The 22,248-nt window shown below is 41.5% G+C and overlaps 1 protein-coding gene and 1 long non-coding RNA gene across 7 annotated transcripts in view; one reads left to right on the forward strand and one right to left on the reverse strand.

Annotated features, from left to right (window-relative positions):
- The window catches only part of PARN (poly(A)-specific ribonuclease), a 200,060-nt gene that overhangs the window by 118,538 nt on the left and 59,274 nt on the right, over positions 1-22,248 (forward strand). The gene's annotated exons all lie outside the window — the stretch shown is intronic.
- Positions 15,514-17,691, reverse strand: LOC116271316. Its single transcript, XR_004179834.1, has 3 exons — positions 17,608-17,691; positions 15,780-15,893; positions 15,514-15,618 (listed from the first exon to the last, which is right to left on the reverse strand). It is a non-coding gene; the product is annotated as an uncharacterized LOC116271316 (long non-coding RNA).

Raw genomic sequence — 22,248 nt, forward strand, 5'->3', positions numbered from 1 at the left:
ATTTTCATTTTCTTTACAAATGAACGTATTCCCCCAGCCTCTGCTGTTCTTTCCTTTGAGGAGAGTCTCGGACTGCAAAGATGCCTGAAATGCCCTAGCAGCAACACCCAGTAGATGACAGGGGGAATCGTTAGGTGATCCGGGAATCCTTCCCAATGGGAACATCCTACCAGTTGTTTTTGCCATTGTTCTGTTGGAGTGTTTTTGTTTGTTTGCTCTGGGTGAGAATTTAGCCTTCTCCACTGAAAGAAAATTGTTAGGAGTATGTTAGAATCAACCAAGCCCTCACATTTTTGTTTTGTAACTCTGGTGAGTTGTGAAACCCATTTCTGAGGGATCCAAAGCAGTAACAAGGACACTTATCTATTATCTTCCTTTTCTACTAAAAGAAATTCAATGCCAAAGATGAATTCTTTGAAGAATAGAAAAACATGCAGACCTTTCCAGGGGTTGAGGATGTACTGATTTATATGAAGCAAGTTTTACACTTTGCCCTAGTATTTGTTTAGTGCAGTTAATACTGTAAATAAAAGTATCTTTCAAGTGCTCTTGGAAATTGGTGGATTTGACCAACTGTTAGAGCTTAATATTGGTGGGTAGGCTTTAAATGTTGATCAGAGTTGATCTTCATAATTTGTTATCTATCTTATGTAATGGATAGAGTTTAGGGCTTAAAATTTGCATCTTCCAAAGGTCCTTTCACATGAAAAACGATTGGTTATTAAACTGCTTTACCATTTCAATAAAATGTTAAAATAAACTGTTAGCCAAAGAAAAAAAATTACTAAATAATCATGCAGTAAGTCACACTTATTAAATAAAGCCATTTCTTTCCCTTGTCTCCACCTCCAGCTCAGTAACTCCTAAGTGTGCTGTTTATTCTTTCTGTGAGCCAGCAAGGCCAGCTTAGTGGTGATGTTGCCAAGAGAGTGTCCATGGGTGGGTAGATGGTGTCTGGATGCCACATCAGGGGCTATGAGTAAGTCTAACAAATAGCTGACACAGGGTTTATACTTTTCTTAGGTAGCTTCTCAAACAAGCTGTTTATCATAAGCCAAAAACATATTACCTATGTAACCTTGTAGGAGACAGATACCTTTCTCATTGCAAACGGGTGTCTTTCTTGAGAGGTCAGTCTCAGTGGTCGATGTCACCTGAGTTATTTTAATTATTTCAGAATAATTTTGTTTATAATTTAACTGCTTCTTTGGAAATTTTACCTTTTAAAAAAATTTACCTTCTGGATTCTCAGAATAATTTTATTATTCTCAGAACCACTTACTTTGAATAATAATATATATATATTTTTAATTAAGAGACTGGGTCTTGCTTTGTTGCCCAGGCTGGTCTTGAACTCCTGGCTTCAAGTGATCCTCCTACATCAGCCTTTCAAAGTGCTGGGATTACAGGCGTTAGCAACCATGCCCCGATCCCTGAGAATAATTTTTAAATTATCTTTGTTTTTCACGTTTCCACATACAACATTGAATAATTTTTAAATTCTATCAAATGTTGGAAATTGTCAGCTTACAATGTTGATTTGCATGCATTCAGAAATTATAGGGATTTCTGCCGAGACCAGCTCAGTTGGGGAGACCCTAACCCAGTGGTGCTAGAGGAATTAAAGACACACACAGAAATACAGAGGTGTGAAGTGTGAAATCAGGGGTCTCACAGCCTTCATTCAGAGCTGAGAGCCCCAAACAGATTTACCCACATATTTATTAACAGCAAGCCAGTCATTAGCACTGTTTCTATAGATATTAAATTAACTAAAAGTATCCCTTATGGGAAATGAAGGGATGGGTCCAATTAAAGGAAAAGGTTGGGCTAGTTAACTGCAGCGGGAGCATGTCCTTAAGGCACAGATCGCTCATGCTATTGTTTGTAGCTTAAGAATGCCTTTAAGCAGTTTTCCGCCCTGGGTGGGCCAGGTGTTCCTTGCCCTCATTCCAGTAAACCCACAACCTTCCAGCGTGGGCTTTATGGCCATCATGAACATGTCACAGTGCTGCAGAGATTTTGTTTATGGCCAGTTTTGGGGCCTAGTTTATGGCTAGATTTTGGGGGGCTTGTTCCCAACATGTCCCCTTTATTTGATTTGCAAATGGATGAAAGCAAAGGCAGCTTTGTCACAGTGAGCTACTTCTCACAGGAGTCAGGATCCACATCTGCAGACTATACAAAGAAACAACACAGATTAAAAGCACAATCATCATTGAAATCACAGAGCTTCCAAGTGTTTTTATCCATTTTAATGGCTTACTAGCTGCTAATTTATCTGTAACTCCTTCAAGCACTCCAGTTCCCGTCATTAAGGTCAGGTATGCCTGGGATACTTTAAATATTTATTCTTTAATTTTGTAATATCTAAAGACAAGTTTGTAGAGTGTCTTTCTAGATGCTTTTTTATTCTTTCCTAAATGTTGATCTTATTAAGAGCTATTAATAGTTTCCACAAATCCTTATGTTTAGCTCCTGCAATGAGCCGTATCATTTGAGGGTGAGGTGCCACTATACCACCATGGTTCCAGATAATAGGAACTTTTGCCGTACTTCTTATCATTTCTACCATGTGACCATTTTGTTCAGACCAGCTGAACATAGTGTGGCCATGGCATGCAGACTGAGAGGTGCAATTTAAACTAAACATCCCCTTAGGGGACCAATCAATAATGATTCCATAGGAATCATTGTGCAGCACCTCTGTCTGTTCTGCAGTGCAATCTTCCTAAACAAGTACGTTCATTATTTCTGGCCGGGTTCTATTTTGTTTATAAATAGGTTTTTGAAGGCGGTATGCCTCAATTATAGGAGCAGATTTATTATGGTAAATACTGAGATCAGAAAGCATGTGTAACAGTGTTGTAGAGTGATTACATCTAGGCATTATTACCAGCCAAGATTGATAAGTATGCCTAATAAGTGTAACTGTCCTCTGTGTCAGCCTTTGTTGAAGGAATATTCACAGCAGTGATGATAACTGCTATCACAGGTACTATTAAATTACTCATTGTGACTGGTTGTCCTGCTTTCCTCAGGTTTTCTTCCGCCTTCTGTGACAGCTTCTTGATCTTTCCCCGGGTGGGTGGCTGTGTTTGACGGGTGTTGCTCGTGACAGTTGGGGTCTTCCTCAGCGTCAGTCTTGATGTGGCTGCAACTGGGGGGTCCTTGGGATCCTCCTGGAATCTCTTCCTCGGCATCTAGCTCATGATAAGGTTTTAGGTATCTTGATGGTATCCAAATCGGCTGTTGATTTTGGCCTGGAGAAACACAAGTAAAACCTCTACCCCAAGTTGTTATTTTACCTATTTCCTAACTTTTTGTTATTGGATCTCTCCACCAAATCAATTGTTCTGCTTCTGTCTTTGCGGCTGGTTTCTGTAGATGCTGTTCAACTACTGATAACATCTGGCCTTTGGGCAGTCCCAAAAAATTTAAAGTTAATAATACTAGATTCATTTGCATCTGTGGGGTTCCATATTCTCTATTTCCCCCTTTCTGCTTTTGCAACTGCTGTTTTAGGGAGAGAGTCATTCATTCCACTATGACTTGTCCTTGAGAGAATTGTATGGGATACCAGTAATGTGTTTAATATTCCACATAGAGAAAAATGTAGCTAGAGCTTGGCTAGTATAGCCTGGGCATTATCTGTTTTAATAGAGGTTGGAATGCCCATCACCGCAAAACTGCAAACGGTGACATTTAACACAGGCAGAAAACTTTCCTGATTGACATGTAGCCCAGACAAAGTGAGAAAAGGTGTCCACACATACAGGTACATAAGCTAGTTTCCCAAACAAGGGAGTATGTGTGACATCCATTTGCCAAAGAATGTTAGGTTCCAATCCTCGAAGATGAACTCCTCCTGTAAAAGATGAGGAATGTATCATTTGGCAAGTTGGGCATTGCTGGATAATAGCTTTAGCTTCTTTCCAGGTAATGCTGTATCTGCATTTGAGACCAGAGGCATTAACATGGGTTAAATTATGAAAGCGTGTAGCATTAGATATTGCATTAGCAACTAGGCAATCGACTATTTGATTCCCTTCAGTCAAAGGTCCTGGAAGAGGTGTATGAGCCCTAATGTGAGTGATGTAAAAAGCGTGTATTCTACTTCTAACTGCTGCTTGCAGTTGGGTAAATAAAGTCATCAGTTGTTCACCTGTATGAAATCGTTAACTGAGCATTTTCAATTAACTGTGTGGAATGAACCATGTATGAAGAATCAGAAATCACATTAATAGGCATATCAAAAGCAGTCAATACCTCAATTACAGCTACAAGCTCTGCTTTTTGAGCTGAAGTATAGGGTGTCTGGAAAACTTTACCTTTTAATCCAGAATAAGAAGCTTTACAATTACTAGACCTATCTGTAAAACAATGAAAGCGCTTAGCAGGCTGCAGGTTGTTTACTGCAGGAATTGGAAATGCAAACTGTTCACAGTCTTGCTTAGCTAAGGGAATAGTAAAAACAAACAAACAAACAAAAAACAGTCTTTTGAATCTATGACTATTAAAGGCTAATTTTTTGGAATTATAGCAGGAGAAGGCAATCCTGGCTGTAATGCTCCCATAGGTTGTATAACTGAATTGATGGCTCTTAAGTCAGTTAGCATCCTCCATTTACCTGATTTTTTCTTAATTAAGAAAACTGGAGAATTCCAAGGGGAAAATGTTGGAGCTATGTGCCCATTTTCTAATTGTTCAGCAACTAACTTCTCTAAAGCCTCCAGTTTCTCTTTACTTAGCGGCCATTGTTCTATCCAAATTGGCTTATCTGTTAACTATTTTAAAGGTATAGGTTCTGGAGGCTTAACAATGGCTGCCATCAAAAATTATTTCCTAATCTTTGGTGGGAACTTTGTCTTTCCTCTTGAAGCGGTTTTTTCAAACCTTGCAAATTGTTTTCTAGTACCATACCAGGGACATACCCCATTTCATGCATTGTATGTTGACTTTGAGGGCTATATAATTGTTCTGGAATTGGAACTTATGCTCTCCATTGTTGTAATAAATCTCTTCCCTATAAATTTATAGGTACAAAAGTTATAATTGATTGAATAGTCCCAGGTTGTCCATTGGGCCCTTCACAATGCAAAATATAACTAATTTGATATACTTCAGGGGCTTTACCAACCCCAACTATGTTAAATTGAGCGGGCTGGATTGGCCATGCAGACGGCCAGTGCTGTAGAGAAATGATTGAAATGTCTGCTGCTGTTTCTACCAAAGCTTTAAATTTCTCTCCCTGAATAGTTATTTCACAGGTAGGACATTTATCAGTAATTTGATTTACCCAATAAGCTGCTTTGCCTTGTTTATTTGTGCTTCAAAATCCTCCTGTTCATTTAATTTCACATTTTCCTATTCCTACATACAGCACAATCAGGAGCTGTGCTATATGCTTTCCTGGCTCTGCTTTCCAGGGAACAGAAGTAGATATAACAATTTGAATTTTCCCGTTGTAATCTGAATCAATGACTCCTGTATGTATATATACCCCTTTTAAATCTAAACTGGATCTTCCTAAAAGTAATCCTATTGTTCCTGCTGGCAAGGGTCCACAGACTCCTGTTGGGACCTTTTGTGGGAGTTCCTCAGGCAGAAGGCTCACAGCTTTTGTGCAGCATAAATCTACTGCAGCACTACCGGCTGTGGTGGGGGACAGACATTTTACAGGGGTGAGGAAATAGCCTGAGCTGAAAATGCCCCAATTTAGAATGGGGCCCGGGACGGGTCCCTCATGGCGTTTCCTGAAATCGGGTTCCCTTCTTTATCAAACTTAGAGTGACACTGATTAGCCCAGTGTTTTCCTTTTTTGCATTTTGGACATATTTCAAGCTCAGCAGTTTTCTTTTTTCCCCTATCTGGTAGCCTGACTCCCTGATTTTTTCTACATTCTTTTTTAGTACGACCATGCTTTCCACAGTTAAAACAGGCTCTAGGAAACAGAGTATTTCCTTTATCCACTCTCAGTCCTGCCATTGCCTGTGCCAACAAAGTAGCTTTATTCAGATTACCTCCGATACCACCACAGGCCTTGATATAATGAACTAAATGTGCTTTCCTGAATTTAAAAGGAAAAGGCTCAAATGTATCTATAATATTTCCTTGTTGATCTGGGGGGTGTATTCTAACAGGGAACTGCCAAGCCTCTAAATCACCCTCTCATCTAGCTTGCTGAATTCCTGCCTGAATAGAACTGAGAGTGGTCGCTCAAGGCGCTGCTCGAACAGTCACTGGGGCAACTGCTTTTCACCCAGTGTCCTCTGGAAAAGAAAGATCTGGAGGGTCTTTTTCCTCAAAATAATGAGGGGGTGCAGAAGGGTAGGGATGAACCTCTCCTTCCTTTGCCACTTTAGCTTTAGCTGGTAAATAAACATGCTCTGTAACCTCTTCTGTTACTTTGCTATACTCTCCTTTCTCCTCATCATCAGTGTGAAAAAGTTCCAAGGCGGAACAAATGAGAGTCCACACTTGTCCCATTGTTACCCTGACGCTTCCAAACTCCCCTTCTTACTCACCGTGGGGATTGCTTTAAGAATACTCGGGTGTCCTCCAGCTAGTTCCACCTTCTCCAACTTTGGCTCTGGCAACGCTTCCACCTGGATTTGAGGCCCCACCTTGGGCGCCACTTCCCGAGACCCGCTTTGTTGGGGAGACCCTAACCCAGCAGCACTAGAGGAATTAGACACACACAGAGAAATATAGAGGTGTGAAGTGGAAATCAGGGGTCTCACAGCCTTCAGAGCTGAGATCCCCGAACAGAGATTTACCCACTTATTTATTAATTTTTGATACATCTGTTTATAGTTATTTTAAAGTTTCATTTTTATAAACTCTCTCTGGTTATTACAGAGTATCTCACTATGGGAATATGAGCCTGCATTTGTCCACACTCACTTTTCAGATCCTGTAAATCAAGTCACTATAATAATAAAAATCTTTTATTATGTTCTGAGTCCAGGAATGCTACACATGCTTTGTCTTTTATTTTTATTTATTTTTTAAAAAAATTATTTTACTACTATTATTTTATTTTTTATGTGTAGAGATGAGGGGAGTCTCACTCTACTCTCCAGTCTGGTCTTGAGTTCTTGGCCTCAAGCAATCCCCCTACCTTGGCCTCTAAAAGTGCTGGAATTACAGATGTGAGTCACCGTTCCCGGCCTGCCTATCTATCTGTCTGTCTGTCTATCTGTCTGTCTGTCTGTCTGTCCTATGTCTGTCTGCCTGCCTGCCTGCATGCCTATGTTATTTGTTTATTGACCTGCCACTTCAGGATAAAAAAGTATTTATAAAAATAAAACAGGTACATATTTGTGACAGAAAATTTGGGAAACACACAATAAAGAAACATAATCACCCAGAAATAATTATGATAACATTCTGACATATTACAGTATCATGTTTCATTATTTTATGTAGGTGTAATCATACTATAGATGGACTTGAATATTTGCTTTTCACATTAACAGTTGTGAGAAGTGTTCTCAAGCTGTTTAAACTCTGTGAAATCATTTTAAATTTTAACTGACTGCATTAGATAAGCCATCAAGTTGATATGCCATAATTTATTTACTCAACAGTATTCTTATTATAGGATCTTTCATTTATTTTTTATTTTTACTACAATTTTTATTACTCTCAAACCTCTTTGGGCATAGGAATTTCATATGAAAGAAAGAACTGCAAATGGGAAATTAAAAGTCTCTAGAATTCCACTTGGCCTCTTTTTTTTTTCCCATCACCCAGGCTGGAGTGCAGTGGCGCAATCTTGGCTCACTGCAATCTCTGCCTCCCAGGTTCAAGTGACTTTTGCGCCTCAGCCTCCCGAGTACCTGGGACTACAGATGCACACCACCATGCCTTTTTTGTATTTTTAATAGAGATGGTTTCGCCATGTTGGCTAGGCCCGTCTCATACTCCTGGGCCCAAGCTATCCACCCACCTTGGCTTCCCAAAGTGCTGGGATTACAGGCATGAGCTACCACACCTGGCCTTCACTTGGCCTCTGTTGATTACATGATAGTCAGAGAGCTGGTTTCAACAAAAAGTTTCAGAATCAGAATTTCTTATAGATTATCAGATCACCCTTTAAAGAAGGTTATATTAGTTATGCTTCTCCAACATTAAGTCTTTTCAAAACCATTCTTCTTGGCATTTCTTTGATTACTACTGAGAGAATGCATTTTCTTTCCTTTTTTGTTTGTTTTTGGAGTTAGACCTCATGCATTTTATTTTTTAATGATATTTTCTCCCACTCTTTTTCTTGTTTTAAAGGCAGTGAGGTCTCACTATGTTGGTCAGGCTGGACTTCAACTCCTGGGCTCAAGCAGTCCTCCTGCCTCAGCCTCTCAAGTAGCTGGAACTAAAGGCTCGTGCCACTGCATTCAGCTTCAAACCTATAGATAACTTGGCAATATTCTATCATATTTGCTCTATCTCCCTCTCTGCAGACACACACACACACATATGTACACAAGCATAATATATACATATGTGAACATGTATACATGTATTTGTTTTTTATTGCTAAACTACTTGAGAGAGATATAATGGTTCGCTTAAAAATATTTTAGTGTATTTCTCTTAAGAACACAGGCTTTTTAAAAATATTGCCCTGATATATTTATCACACTCAGGAAATTTAACACTGATATGATTTTGATATGATTTAATGTCCATGCTGTAATCAAATTTCCCCAAATGTCCTAATAATGTCCCTTACAGTTTTTCTATTTTTATTTTTGGATCCAAGCTCCAGTCAAAGTCCTGTGTTACTTTTAGTCATCATAGTTCTTTAGTCTTTAGTATCCTTTAATCTGGAACAGTTCCCCAGCCTATTTTTTATTTTCACAAGATTGACATTTTTCTGAGGAGTTCAGATCAGTTGTTTTACAGTGTCCTTCAATTTGCATATTTCTGATTATCTCATGATAAGATTCAGATTAAATGTTTTTGGCAGGAGTACCACGTAGTTGATGTGCTCTTTTCAGTGCATCACACTGAAAGGCACGTGGTATCAGTTTGTTCTGTTATTGCTGATGTTTGGTTTGACATCATTTAGGTAAATAGTGGTCACAGATTTTTCCATCGTAGCCTTCCTGCTTTGTAATAAATAAGTACTCTTTGGTTAATACTTTGAGACTGTGAAACCCTATTCTTCAGTAATCTTTCATCCAGCAGCATTAATGTCCATTGATGATTTTTTTTAAACATGGATTGCTTTTGAAATTTTATGACCTCTTAGTGCAAGGATGTCATTCAAATTTTAGTTCACATGTTGCCTAAGCTGACACTAGAATTATTTTCAAAAGTTTAATTGGTTGTTATTATTTTGTGAATTGTGTGCTTTTCTTGCTGATTTATAAGCACACCTACATCATGATTATCATTTATTACATTTAATGAGCCATTGGTTATTAGGTACAAGACACGGTTCTGAAATCCTTGTAATTGTATGAACTACAGGTATCTTCCCCTTCCCCTCATTTTATGGGAGAAAATGATGCTTAGATTAATCCTGAGTTTTGTATTTCGCAAATATTTGTCCCGATTTGTTGTACAGTGTGTGTGTGTGTGTGTGTGTGTGTGTGTGTATTTTAAGAGACAAAGTCTTGCTATATTACCCAGTATTCACAGGTGTGATTATAGCACCCTACAGCCTCAGCCTTGAACTCCTGAGCTCAAGGTCCTCCCACCTGAGCCTCTGGAGGAGCTGGGACTACAGGCATGTGCCACTGTGCCCAGCTCTTCTTAATCTAGTCTATGTTGCTATACCAAAGCTTTACATTTTCCATAGTACATCTGTCAGTTTATTTTTTCATAGTTTCTGGCTTTAGTGTCCTGTTCAGAAGCATTAAGCATTTAATTGATTAGGAATGAGATTTGTTCACTTGACTTTCAGTAAGTAGGATTGCCAGATTTTGCTTAAAATAGCTATGTCCCAAATATTGCATGGTATACTAAACAATAATATGTAATTTATCTGAAATTTGGCATCTTGCATTGTTATGTGGTAACTTTATCAGTAAGACTTTCCCTGACCACTTAATTTAAAATCACAACCCACACCTCAGTACTGCCTGCTTTTTGTTTTCTCCATAGCACTGCACGTACACTGTGTATTTTACTTTTTTGTTTAGTGTCAATATCTCACCATTAGATTGTAAAATCCATGAAGTCAGGCTTTTTATTTTAACTTTTAAATGGAGGCTTAACATACATGTAGGAAAATACACATGTGAAACTGTACTGCTCAACGAATTGTCTTAGGAGGGCAAAGATTTTTTTATTGTAAGTTTTTCTCAATGCCTAAAATAGTAGGTGATCAGCAAATATTTGTTGATTGAATCAATGATATAACCTATGAGAGAGGCATTCATGTTACTTTTTCCCAAATAACTAGCCAGAGAATTTATTGATTATGTATTGCTTGTTTATTATTCTCTTGAAAGCATGTTTTTTCCTCCCCTCTCCCTACTTTCTCCCTCACATAATTTTTATTTTATTTTATTTTATTTTTTTTTGAAATGAAGTCTTGCTCTGTCACCCAGGCTGGAGTGCAATGGCACAACCTTTGCTCACTGCAACCTCTGCCTCCTGGGTTCAAGCTATTTTCCTGCCTCAGCCTCCCGAGTAGCTGGGATTACAGGTGCACGCCATCATGCCCGGCTAATTTTTTGTATTTTTATTAGAGATAGGGTTTCACCATGTTGGCCAGACTGGTCTCCAACTCCTGACCTCATGATATCCCCACCTCAGCCTCCCAAAGTGCTGGGATTACAGGTGTTAGCCACCGTGCCAGCCCACCTCAACCTCACATAATTTTTAATGAATATGAATAGCATAATTTAACTGTTCTCCTACTATTAAACATTTGTTTGTGTTTTAAAAACATTTTTAATTCAAAAATTTGTATATCCTTGTGCATTAAAAATTAGTCATCATTTCAGATTGTTTTCAGATGATTTCCTAAAAGAGGAATTACTAGGTCAAAGGATATGATCCTCTCTAAGCCCCTTCTCGTTTAGACAGAACACTCACTGACAGTCAGTAGACCTCTCTGCTGAAGAATGCACACACAAGGACTGTTGATATCATGCCCTTGGTTCACTGCTTCTAAGAACAGCTTACCACCATCTGCTAGCAGAGTAGGTGGTCATTACTTTGTATCTTCCTTGACATCAGCTCCTTGCAGCCATGTGGGATCGAAACATCTTGAATTTGTATTCCAGTTCTCCTTATACCAGTTGCAAGACTTTGGACAAGTCATTCAACAGGGTCTTCAGTTTTTTCTATAAAGTGAGGGTAACAGAGCCTACAGCACTGGCAGCGTGTACTACGTGTGATATAATCTCAGGGAATGATAGCTACCACCCTAAGGCAGGTGACCGTGCTGCTCAAAGCCTGCCCAGTCAGTGGTCCAGACCATTTTGGTAGATGCACGAGTGACCACTTCACCTTGGCCAAGAAATACTTGTAGGACAAATGAGGGCCAGAACCTGAATTTATAAGACAGGATTCCCACCTTTCTGTTTTGTCAACAGGTAGGCAGGGAAAAGAGTGGTATCATAATCCCTTTCAAACAAGAGATTTATTTGAACACCTTCTCAGCTTAGGCTGCCCTCATCTTTCCTTGCATGACATATTCATGATTCGTGCATTTCTATCACCTTTGCTAAAAGAAATAGATATTGCATTACCCTTTTCTCATATGAGTCAGCTCTTTTCAGAATTGCTTCTAACCACAGAGAATTCCTTACAGCTCCCTAAGTGTTGTTTGTGCACCTAGAGTACAAATTGACCTGTGTAAACTACCCTTGTATGGACATTACATTCACCTCCTTGCTGCCAAGAAGAGAAGGTGGGAGTCTCTTCTTTCTGGTGTTCTCATTCCCCAGAAAGGAGAATCCATTCAGCTAACATCACTGCCTCTGTGGGAGGAGGTTATTCTCAAACTTCTATGAAGCCCCCCAACACCAAAGCAGAGCAGATAGGAGCACTCAGGGGCACAGCGGAGTGAGGGCGGGGCACAAGTTGAAATTTCTCTACAGTCTTATATTTTATTTAAACCATTGTCATAATTTTTTAAAAAATGCTATTCTACAATATGTCCATTTTACTTTAATACTATTTTTTTTAATTGCCAGATTAATTATTTAATTTTTCCTCCCTGATCTCTAGTAAAATCCATGTCCTGAGAAGTTAAGCCATGGTTCTTCAGTGGCTTGTAGTAATTGCAAGCCCAGGGCTGTTCGGAAGCAGAGAGAAGTAGCTGTATTAGCTGTTCTCTCCTGGAGAAATATCACTGCAGGTATAGAATAGCTAAAACATCTTCCTTGTCTTCAGAGAACTAGGTTGGGTACGTGTGATCAGAGGACAGGCACAGAGGCTTAGATCATATGTTTGCTAGATACCAAGTAGAGTTACATCGTAACATTTTAAAACTTGTGTGAATTCAAATGTACTTGATGAGGCTAATTGTTTTTTAGGGTGTGAGACTGGTTTTGCTTGTCACTCCACTCAGCAAAAGTATGTATTCCAGTGAGTTGGAGATGAAATGGGAGATGTAGATTCTGCCCCTTCCTTGTGAATATCAATTTTCACACTCTTCTTGTAGCGGGCTTCTTGCTAGTTATAAATAATGTGTGTTCATGCATGTGTGTGCATGTGTGTTTAATAACATGGTGCTCACATGAAGCCATCTTCTTCCTCTGATGTGCTAGAGGAGAACCAGTAGTGTGTTGGAAAAACCAGCTGTGTTGGCTTCGCTGAGAGACACATGTTCTCCAGTGTGAAGAAAGAAGTTTCAAGGGTAATTTTAACTAAAAGCAAAGTTCAACTTTAGCGTCCCCACCCCTTTCCCCACGCATGAATACTCTGTTGTGACTGCAGTCTTAGATGCTTTCCCTGAAACCAACTGTGGAAAGCACCTCAATTCAAAGATAAGAAAACAGTTGCCCAGAGAGGCATGTGGCCTTCCAATAGTAGAGCTGTCTGCCCCAGAGTATGCACACTCATTCCATTGTGCCTTCTGCTCATATGATGTTTGTTAACTCTTTTAAATCCTGAACCAGTCAAAAAAACATTTTAAAAAAATAATCTAAACAGCATTTAGCTAAGGCCTCTAGAGAGCTGAGTGCAAGGTGTGCCTGTGCTATTTCCAGAAATGGCAGTGATTTATGCCTGCACTCTGGCTTGAGTTGTGACAGAACAGGCTCCAATGGGTGTGGTTTTAGTGCCTTGTCTGTGATTTTCAGGATACATTCAGGTAACTACTTCCTAATGCATTCACCAAAGAGCATGCTTGTGGGCAGAGCATGTGCTGGGGAGAATGCCAGCTGTGAGCGGGGGAACAGATGACTCAGCATTCCAGCGGGCTGCCTGCCCAGGGACTCTCACCATGACAGCTTTAATAACATGGTGGCACATTGCCTGGTAACCTGAGAGTTGGTGGGGTTTGTTTCTACCTACTATACCAAAAAGCTTTCTATCAACTATTGGCCAACCACATCACGGTGGGGTAAGAGATAAACTTGGCTCTGCAAGGTGACTTTCTTTTTCTAGTTTTCATGCCTCTGCCTACATTTTAACATTCATTCCCTTTTTCTTTCTATTTTTGTTTGTTTGTTTGTTTGGGACAGAGTCTTGCTTTGTTTCCCAGGCTGGAGTGCAGTGATGCAATCAAGTGATCCTCCCACCTCAGCGTCCCAAGTAACTGGGACTACAGGCGCACACCACCACTCCGGACTAATTATTATTATTATTATTATTAGGTAAAGATGGGGTCTTACTCTTTTGCCCAGGCTGGTCTCGAACTCCTGGGCAGGCTCAAATAATCTGAAAGTGTTGAGATACAGACATGAGCCACTGCAACCAACCTGCTCGCTTTTCTCATTTGTATACTATGTAAAGGTGGAAGCTGGATAGTTGACTTCCATATCATGTCCTCGAGGGAATTAGTTACTGAAAAGATGGTCTTTTTTATATTAGTTAAAATTATTTCGTTTGCTATTCAGACCTCTGGACTATTTCCCTGGGTGCCTCATAGCAGAAGAGTCTGTAGCCATGGACCTGCTTGCCACAGATTTGATTTTGGCAGAACAGATCTGGGTGTAGCCTTAGAAGCAAGCTAGGCTTTTTCTTTTCTGTTGGTAAAGGCCTCTAACTGCTGCCCTAAGCTGGCATAGGACACAGGGTGCTATCTGTGAGCTCACTGGAAAAATGTGGTTTGTGGAGCTTTAGAGCTGGGTTCCACGAAAGCTGCTTTCAGGTACTTTTTTTTTCCTCCATCAAAATCTCAGCATATGCAAAGGCAGTAGAAGCAAATTCATTCATTAGACATGCTTTAAAATGAGATTTTGCTTATGCTAGAGGCATTAGATGTAGGACTTTAGAATTAGAATCTAAAGGGTGGTAATATTTTTTTCTAGGGAAAGAAATGTAGAGAGTACTTTATAAAAACCACAAGAGTAGGCAGGCTTGGTGGCACGTGCCTGTGCCCTGGCTGCTTGGGAAGGTTGCTTGAATCCAGGAGTTTGAGGCTGCAGTGAGCTGTGATCACACCTGTGAATAGCCATTGCACTCCAGCCTGGGTAACATAGTGAGACCCTGTCTAAAAAAAAAAAAAGTAAAAGATAAAATTTACAGCATTCCATTATCAATCAGAAACCATTCAAAGCTAGGCACAGTGGCTCACACCTGTAATCCCAGCACTTTGGGAGGCTGAGGCGGGAGAATTCCTTAAGCCCAGGAGTTCAAGACCAGCCCTGGCAACATAGTAAGATCCCACCTCTACAAAAATTTTAAAAATTACCCGGACATGATGGCATGCTCCTGTAGTCCCAGTTCCTCGAGAGGCTGAAGTGGGAGGATAGCTTAATCCTGGGAAGTTGAGGCTGCAGTGAACCATGGTTGTGACACTACATTCCAGCCTGAGTGACAGAGTGAGACTGGGTCTTAAAAAACAAAAAATGAAAGAAAACATTCTGTGTTCTGCTATACATATACATGACTTTCAGAAGTTGTTTTTCAATTTCCTAATTTGTGTTGAGTATTTTGACATTGTAGGAAACTCTCAGGTCACTGAGAATTTTAAAATATGATGTTATAAAATATTCAAAAATACTTTGACATGTTATAATATCACACTTGCCATTGCATTAATATTGTTTTTATTTAAAAAAATTTTTGGAGACAAGATTCCCTTTGTTGCCCAGGCTGGACTTGAACTCCTGGGTTCAAGTGATCCTCCCGCCTCCTCCTCCTGAGTAGCTGGAATTACAGGCACGTGCCTCTTCACCTGGCTTGTTTTCGTGTTTTATATTTATCTCTTGTTGGCTTGACTTTTTTATCTAACCGGTTGGTTTTACAACGAATGTTTAAATAGACAAAAAAGCTCTACATTAATTTCTCTGTAGAATGTAGAAAGCAAAATGAATACTTAGAACAATTTAGAGATTTAATGACTTGACTGGAAAGCTGAACAATGCCAGTATCACTTTTTAAAAAATCCTATTCTCCTGCTGGCAGAGAATTTCACAGATCCTTTTAATGTCCAGGAGTGGTGAAGAACTTGTTGCTTCTTTGAAGTTTGGGAGTTGCAACCTTCTATTGATAAAAACAGTTTCTCAGCAAATGGGAAAAGTTCGCTCTCCCTGATTCTCCTGCAGGCTCACTGTCTCCTCCCACTTCCTCTCTCTGTCCCGCTCTCTCTCTCTCTCTCTCTCTCTCTCTCTCTTCCTTCTCCTTCTCCCACCCCTCTGTATTACCTGTGTTAGACTCAAGAGTAATGTCACTCATCATGCTTCTTCTCCTAGCGGCCTAACTTGCTCCAGTTCAGATCTGAATGCTGTTTTTAGGTCTGATGTCAGCAGCAACAGCCCCTGTAACAGGGAAGCAGCTTACTTAAGGAAAAAGAAAATAAAGAGCTAGAATAGTCCTCCTAAAATCCCAAATCCACAAGGAAGTGATGTGGTCATTTAAAAGCAGAAATAACAATACAAGTGTAGAATCATTGTGTTAAATGCCCAGGCAGGATGGGACTTTAAAATCAAAACAATTCTTACTCAGATTTGCGCCACCATTCGGGGACATTTGGTGATCCTCGGGGTTTCAGTGTGTAGGTTCTAGACAGAACTCACCAATACAATAAATTAGTCATTGGGCACATTGCCTCATCAAGGCAAAGAGTAAAATTGATGTGAAAAATAAAAATAACATCTTCATTCTTTATCCATTTCCCTTTTGGAGAAGTGTGACTCTTTTTTTTTTTTTTTTTTTTTTTTAAGAAGTGTGACTCTTCCGAAGTCAAATATTGCCAGTTACAACAAGTACATTTCATCGTCCCAAGGCAACCTGTAGTCTGGAGAGAGGATTTCATTCCCTTCCTTTAAAATAAACTGTTCTCTCTCCACAGAGGATGGGAAGCACAGGCACAGGGCTCCATGAAGGCACGGAGGATCTGGCCTGGTGTTCAAGGAGGTGGTGTTGGCATTTTTTCAAACCTTCTTGGTGGTGACAGATCGTGTGTGATGTGACCTGGAGCTGCTCTGCATCTGTAGGTGGATTGCAGGGCTAGCGGGTGGGAAGAGGTGAGAGGCAGGCCTAGGAAGAGGACTCTTGTTCATAGTGCAGCATCCTGGCACCATCAGGAAAGCGCTGAGTGCTTCCAATGCTGGGAGCATGGCAAGGGATGGTTAAAGGGAACCAAAGACAAAATTGTCCCATTTACAATTGATATGGAATTTCTGTGACTCTTTCTTTAATAGGTTGGGAGAGGCTGCTTTTGGTGACCAACACCCTCCCTCCGAGGGGCCATGACTCACCTCAGAGGTGAGCTAGCTCAGCTCTGCTTGGCTGATAAGGACCCATCATTCTGTTTCTCCAGTTCCCCTCCTCTCCTCGGGGGTTTCACTTGGTTAATGAATAAGCTGAGTCATGAGGTGTAAGTAAATTCTCTTTTTTTTTTTTTTTGAGATGGAGTCTCCCTCTGTTGCCAGGCTGGAGTGCAGTGGCACCATCTCAGCTCACTGCAACCTCCGACTCCCTGGTTCAAGCGATTCTCCTGCCTGAGCCTTTTGAGTAGCTGGGATTACAGGCACACGCCACCATGCCCAGCTCATTTCTTTATTTTTAGTAGAGACAGGGTTTCATCCTGTTGACCAGGATGGTCTCGCTCTCCTGTCCTCGTGATCCACCTGCCTTGGCCTCCCAAAGTACAGGCGTGAGCCACCGCACCCGGCCAGTAAATTCTATTATCAGATGAAAACCACTTCAAAACATCCACAGAGACACATTTAATGAAAGTGTAAATAGTGCAGCCCAGCAGCTCCTATATTAGCTTACTCACAAACAGACTACGCTCTTCAGCTGCCGAAACCTATAAGCCTTAAAATATGTGCTGCTCTGTCAGGCTGTTTGCATACATGGCTATGGGAAGTAGAAGAAACATGGAGCACTGTGCTTTATCACCGTATCACTAATATTGTGGCAGATTTAATACTTCACAAACAGCCCAACAAGTTGCCAAAGTTAGCTAGGTTCAAAAGTGTTGTCTCAATGCAGGCGTGTGTATGCCTGTTAGGTGTATATTTGTACCTGGCATCCGAAGTTCCTGAGAACTAGTCCAGTTGAAAGGACCCAACTTGAATCTGTAGATGCAGCCACTACCTCCAGCCAGCGCTTCAGTTACACGCAGGCTGTGATGAGGTTGTGTCCTAAATGTTCTTTTGTTGATTAACCTTTTAGAACACAAAGCACATTGTCGCATAGTAATGCTGTTTTGAATGGTGGGTGTCAGTGAGCTGTGGTGTTTTATAGAGTTCAGGTCAGGCAGGGCCTGTTTCGTGGGTCAGGAAATCAATGCTGGTAGGTGCCAGCATTAAAAAAAAAGAGGGGAGAAAGTCGACGAAAAGGACATACCAGAGTGGGTTTCACGTAATATAAGTAGGTATTGTTTAGTGATACTGTTACAATTTAAAACCTATTGCAGGCTGTATGCTGGCATTAAATTGGGAATCCCTCAGGCAGGGGAAGGGGCGTCAACAACAGGTTAAGTACTGGCTGTGCATGGCAGTCCAGCACGGTGACATCAGGCAAGTTATTTTAACATGTCTCAGGCACTGTTCTGTCATATTCAAAATAAGACTGCTTTACAGGGGTAGGATTAGAGATGGAAGAAAATAGATTAACGTGTTAGGATATAGAATAACGTGTTAGGATTAGAGATAGTAGAGTACCTGGTGCTTAGTAACCTCCCTATAAACCATGATTGGTATCTGTTTGTACTTCTTTATGATATGTAATAAGCAGACCTTAAAGATACAGCATTAACTAAACCGTGTACTATTTAGTCTTCCCTGGAGTGGAATTTATTCAGACTTCTTGACTTTTAGGATCTGCCATTTCACATGATCTAGCAGATCTTTGATTTTACCTTAAATTATTCTTGTGTAGTTGAGACATCAATCTTAATTTTCTCCCATGAAGTGTGAAGAATGTTGTAAATTGCTTAGGTCTTTCAGCTGTCTGTCAACTTCCTCAAGACTGTTAAGTATGGAATTGCTTCCCAAGTCTATTTTAAGTTGTGTTTCGTCTTTTAAAAAAAGAAGGTTTTCATCTGCTTTTTTTTTTTCTTTAAGTAATAGTTCTAAACTTTTTTCTGAACTCCCATCTGCTTCTACTTGATGCCATCATAAATTCCTTCTTACTTTCTGCACTTCACTACCCACTTTTTAAGCTACTGTGTCAGCACTTGGGAAAGCCTTTTGTGTGTTGGGCTGGGTGTGAGCACAGTGGCTCTGTTGACTGCTTTGAGGGGCAGGTTCAAGTTGTCATCAGCAGCTTGCATCAGGGTCAGGGAGCTCGGGCTTCACACCCCACTCTGCTGTCAGAATCACCATCTTCGGCGGGCCACTCAACCTCTCTCGGCCCCTGTTTGTTTGACTGTGGAAGTAGAATTGTTACCCACCTTGTGGGGTGATTTTGAGGAGAAAAAGAGCATTGGGCAGATTGTTAGCACTAGTTGGAAGGTCACATCTCTGGCAGGGACATTATCAGGTGCAAGCTCCATGGCCTCTTCTGCTCTTCCTGTCTTCCCAGGTTCCGGCCCTGGTGCTTTTGGGAAGATCCCTCCCCTCCCCCGACCTCGACCCCTTTACAGAGGAAACCGCCAGCTCCCAGGTGCAGCTTCCTGCCCCCAGATTCACAAAGCTGTCCATGCACACACCTCCCTCTTTCTTTGCCTCTGTCAGACATGTGTCCCTACCATGTGCTCCAAGTCCCTTCTCAGGGGCCTTGTGCTACATCTTATCCATGCCCACCCATGGGCAGAATCCCTTCCACCTGTCCAGAAGAACTCCCACAACCCCAGCTCGCCTCTTCTCCCATATCTTTCCTTCCTTTTCAGAATTCGAAGCATCTGCAGTCACCACCCTTGCCGTGGTTCCTCGCTCACTCTCCTCTCGCTGTGGTCCCCACACCACTGAGCCTGTTCTTACTGAAGACCCACTGACCCCCTTGCCACACCCACCAGGCAGTCTTCTCACCTTGCCTGAGTGCTCAGTACCCTGACTTCTTTTTTTTTTTGGAGACGGAGTCTTACTCTGTGGCCCAGACTGGAATGTGGAGTGCAGTGGTGTGGTCATAGCTCACTACAGCCTCAAACTCCTGGGCTCACGATCCTCCTGCACAGTCTCCTGAGTAGCTGGGACTACAGGTGTGCACCACCATGCCTGGCTAATTTTTTTTTTTTAGTGGAGACTGGGGAGTCTCACTGTGTTGCCCAGGCTGGCCTCAAACCCATGAACACGAGTGATCCTCTCACCTTGCCCTCCCAAAGTGTTGGTGACTACGGTTGTGAGCCACCGTACCTGGCCTCTTCTTCCTCCTTGAAGCAATGTTTTACTGAATCCCTAGGTTTGCCCTTTTCTTTTTCAGGCCACAGCTTCCCAGGCTCTCATGCCTGCCCTCCCCATCCATATGAGGATTAAAGGCCAGTGCTCCTAAGTTCAGTCTGGAGGCTTCTGTGCTTATTCTGCACCTTCTCCTCAGCAATTCCATCCTTTCTCGGGGCTCGAACCACCTTCATGCCAGTGATTCCCAAATGGATTCTCTCTGCCCTTCCTACATTTCCACCGATGTTTCCCAGGTACTTCAAAGCCACCATCTACCCCATTCCTGTGTTCCCACTATCCTGTTCCCTGGTCCCAGATGGTACAGCCCTGCACTGTCCAGGCTAGGACTCGGAGGACTGTGTAGTTTCTCTGTGTCCCCACCTCTTCCATCCTAACAAGCCACTGCCCTTTCTCTTTGTATTACAATTACCCTGGCGTCCTGCTGATCTCCCAGAATCTTTCTCAGGAGGAGGAGATATGACCACAAGACCCTCCTGACTAAACTCCTCAGTGTGGCACACCTCTGCCCATCGCTCCGGCTGCACTGCCGGCCCTTCTGCTTCCTCCCTAGGATTTGCTATTACGGTTATTCATCCTTAGTCTAGACTGTGTCCCTCTCTCAGATGAGTCACCTCGTACTCCTTCTGCCTGGATCACAATTCCCCACCTCCAGAATTTCTACACTATCTGCTCTCCCATCCCTTGTCTCAGGAAAGACCCAAGTGTCTTTTCCTTAGGGAAATTTTTGTGAGCCCTCAGTGTGGTCATTTCCCCATGGGAAACTCCAGAGCAAGCTGCTTTTCTAACCCTCAGCCCACGGGTGATAGTCTGTGCACTCTTTCTCTCCCTGAGTCACTCTCAGCCTCAGCTGCCTAGTTTTAGAAGATGGTTTGTTCATGAATGAATGGATAGATGAACAAATGAACAAGTGAGATTGAAATATGCAGGCATTCATTAATGTCCACCAGAGATTGGTTCCAGGACCCCTGAGTATACCAAAATTCTCACGTACTCAGGTCCCACAGTCAGTCCTGCAGAACCCATGGGTATGAGAGGCCCTCTATATAGGCAGGTTTTGAATCCCTCAGAGACTGTGTTTTCAAAATGTGTTGGGTTGAAAAAATAATCTATATATAAGTGGACCCATGCAGTTCAAACACGTATTGTTCGAGGGTCAACTGTATTTGTTTGGAAAGTAGTTAGCATAGTTCTTTACAAGCATTATAGTAAGTACTTAATAAATGGTGGCTTTAATAATTTTTGACTGACTTCTCAGCCTGTAACCATGAAGAAGAAAAAGAAAAAGAAAAACACCAGGCTGGCTAATCAAAGTAGGGTTCCTTAGTGGCATCATTCATTCAATGCTGAGGCAATTGGCTTGGGCCAGTTATAGCCTTGGGAACTTATAGCCTAAGCGGTAGCTCTTCCACCCTCAGTCAGCTTGTTAATAGCTTGTATTTATTGTCACCGTTTCTGCTGCCCCTGCTCATGTTAAAATGATTTCCTACCTAGATTCCTGCCTACTTGGTGTTCCCTTACCAGTCTTTTCGCCTCCTTTACTCTTCCTCCAGATTGCGGGCTTCTTAAGGTCAGGGAATCTCTGCTCCCCACTGCTGCATCCCAGTACCCGGTGCCAGTGTTTATTGAATGAGATGGCTGGGCACAGTGGCTCATGCTGGTAATTTCAGCCCTTTGAGAGACCAACACGGGTGGATCACTTGTGCCTAGGAATTTGAGACCAGCCTGGACAACATGGCAAAATCATGTCTCTACAGAAAATACAACAATCAGCCAGGTGTCGTAGCCTGCACCTGTAGTTCCAGCTACTCAGGAGGCTGAGGTGGGAGGATTGCTTGAGCCCAGAAGCTCAAGGCTACAGTGAGCCATGTTTGCACCACCACACTCCAGCCTGGGGAACAGAGTGAGACCCTGTCTCAAAAATAAATAAATAATAAATGAATGAATGAGATGAATGTTTTAACAGGTGGTTTCAGGAGAGTTGGGAGAAAATCAATTAACTAATTTTGGTCTCGGAAAATTTTGAAATTTATAGTTCAGACTTTTTTTTTTTTAATGTTTCTTTTGTTTTTTGTTGTTGTTTGGGAATATGCGGGGCAATGGAATGTCTTATACTGGCTTTGGCAAAGTTCTTTTTGTCTGAATTATATATTTGTGATTTAACAGCAGTAATCTTGTTAATTAAGCACCTACTGTATCTGAGGCCCTGTGATAAAAGCTTTGTAAGGTAGGTGGATATGTCTGTTTTATGGATAAAAAAGAGAAGTCCAGGGAGGCAGGTAACTCACCCCAGACAACTTAAGGTTTGGGCAGGATTCGAACCCAG

This window comes from Papio anubis, chromosome 18 (genome assembly GCF_008728515.1).
Source record: "Papio anubis isolate 15944 chromosome 18, Panubis1.0, whole genome shotgun sequence".
NCBI classification, from domain to species: Eukaryota; Metazoa; Chordata; class Mammalia; order Primates; family Cercopithecidae; genus Papio; species Papio anubis.